The sequence below is a fragment of the Echinops telfairi genome, unplaced genomic scaffold (genome assembly GCF_000313985.2).
Source record: "Echinops telfairi isolate 266 unplaced genomic scaffold, ASM31398v2 ScPeMD7_7423;HRSCAF=8461, whole genome shotgun sequence".
NCBI classification, from domain to species: domain Eukaryota; kingdom Metazoa; phylum Chordata; class Mammalia; order Afrosoricida; family Tenrecidae; genus Echinops; species Echinops telfairi.
Window position 1 is genome coordinate 4,850,782 of NW_022111323.1, and position 2,692 is coordinate 4,853,473.

General features: G+C 41.4%; 1 non-coding gene across 1 annotated transcript; it reads left to right on the forward strand.

Annotated features, from left to right (window-relative positions):
• The first annotated feature begins 2,283 nt into the window (after positions 1-2,283).
• On the forward strand, positions 2,284-2,390 carry LOC115872313. The gene has a single exon (XR_004047794.1). It is a non-coding gene; the product is annotated as a U6 spliceosomal RNA (small nuclear RNA).
• Positions 2,391-2,692: the final 302 nt, after the last annotated feature.

Sequence of the window (2,692 nt, forward strand, 5' to 3'; positions counted from 1 at the left end):
TTGTAAGAATAAAAAGACATCCTGCATATCAGATATTTACATTATGATTCCTAACAGTAGCAAAATTACAGTTATGAAGTAGCAACGAAAAGAATTTTATGGTTGGGAGTCACCACAACATGAGGAACTGTATTAAAGGGTCGTGGAATTAGGAAGGTTGAGAAACACTGCTTTATACTATTCTTTCTGATATCCGGGCACCATCTGGTTTTCTCACCACACTTTGGAATATCACACCTATCTTCAATGATCTCTTCATGAGGGCGAGTAGTAAGTAGGGCCATGTCATAAGAACAAATTGTTCTTAGACTGGGCTAGAATTACGTGTGAGTTCTAATCCATTATTATATCGATAGTTTATATATGTCTCTGGTTTACTTTAGAGATGTCTTTTGGGGCCTAAGGTTATTCTATTGATGATGTCATTAATTTAACCAATGGTATAGAATTTAAAACACTGTTCCGAAGGGAAATGTATGCACATAGACTGGCTTCAGACTGTAATTCATGAATTGTTGACTTAAGTGGCTGGATACTATTTACACAAATAATGGAGGTCGGTGATAGGGCAAACTTTCAATAATACTCATTCACAAAGGCAGAGCCATACCTGCAAGATTATTACATGTCATAAGAAAGCAAGGGGGCATTAAAATAGTAAATATATGGGAGTTCCAGGCCACCGTTCATCATCTGGAAAAATAGTCATCCGCTTCTTCTGAAACTCGGAAGCTTTACCCTTCCAAATGTCTAAGGGAGCATATCAGTTCTAAAAGTCAGTTACAGGTGAGTTTGAGGTAAAGCCCAGTTAACTTAGTGGGCTTTACACATAGAATGCTTCTAGTGTATCCTATGAAAGATGTGTGTCACAAAAAGACAGAATCTAAAGTCCCAGTTGTATAGCACACAGCCTGTGTCACCAAGTGCTGGATAGACACTAGGTTAAAAAAAAAAAGTAACTATTTTTAATGATCTTTTAAAAATATACAATTCTTTAAAAAAATAGTGAGTGTTGTATACTTGGAACCTCCTAACTTTCCAGTAGACTGCTGCTATCCTAAAGGCCCTTGAGTGAAGAAAAGCTGGTGAGGACACTGCAGATGTGGACTGTTTGCACTTGCCCCAATGTTGGTAAAAACTGAGCAGCCTCCATTCAATCCAGGTAAAATGACCCTGGGTCTCCTGCCCTACCCCTCAAAAGCAAAACACACTGTCATCCAGTTAATTCTGATTCACAGCGATCATCCAGGACAGAATAGAAAGGACAGTTTGAGTCTCCAAGACTGTAAATCTTTAAAAGAGATTCATTTTTTTTCTCACAGAAAAATTGGTGGGTTTGAGCAACGGGTTGGGTCAAAACCACTCACATTTTAGTTAGCAGCTCAAGGCATAACCCACTATGTCATCAGGGATCTTTTCTCTGCTCCTCTTTTATTAGACACCAGTCCACTCCTCTTCACCTCTCCCCCTACATTAGTTCTAGGGAGACAAATGTACAAGTCAGAGAATCTGTGGGAAGCAAATCCAAGGTGAAAGCAACAGGATAGATGGTTCTGGAGGGACTTGGGGGAAGGAGGCAGGGGAAAGGAGTGGTGAGCAAACAACAGCATAGACAGTGGAACAACTAAGTAATTAAAATCAACAACGAGGAGGACGTAGAGATGCCGGTGGTGTTGGAGCAATAGCAATCTAGCTGTGAGGAATTACTGAGGCAGAAGAGGGTGAGTGTGATGGTAGGGCAGGAGGAAGGTAAAAGGACACAGAGGAACAATCTAGGAAGGAAAGCTATGGATAGAGCTAAAAACATAGGTGTGCACATATGTAAATATATTAATTCAAAAATAGATGTATTGGCCTATGTACTTATATTTATATGGCAATACATTGAGGTTGTGGACAGACTTTGGGCCCTTGCTCAAGCCCTCTGTCAACATAAGGACACTTTGTTCTAACAACCTGGCATTCTGTGATGCTCACCTTCCCCATACAGTTGCTAAAGGCAAAATGCATGCATAAGCAAATGTGGTGAAGAAAGCTAATGGTGCCTGGTTATCAAAATATATAGCATCTGGGGTCTTAAAGGCTTGAAGTTAAACAAGTGGTCATCTAACAGAGAAGCAGCCAGTCCACATGGAAGAAGCACACCAGCCTGTGCAATCATGAGATGTCGACAGAATCAGGTAACAGGCACCATAAGACCCAAAACAACAACAACAAACATATTGTTGAGAATGAGGAGGGTTGGAACAGAGACCCAAAACCCATCTGAAAAAAATAGGACACGTGCTCGCTTCGGCAGCACATATACTAAAATTGGAATGATACAGAGAAGATTAACATGGCCCCTGCGCAAGGATGACACGCAAATTTGTGAAGCATTCCATATTAAAAAAAAAATAGGACATCCCCTCACAGAAGGGTCACAAGGAAGGGATGAGTCAACCAGGGCACAGTATAGCACTGATGAAACACACAATATTCCTCTGGTTCTTTGAGACTTCCTCACCCCCCACTACCATGACCCCAGTCCGACCTTTCACTTTGGGCTAGACCAGAGCATACACACAGATACAGAGGAGAGCTCATGACACACAGAATCCAGGTCAGATAAACCCCTCAGAAACAGAAATGGGAATTGCAGATACCAGGAGGGTAGGGGGAAAGAAGAGGGAAGAGGGGAGGAAGGGGGAAC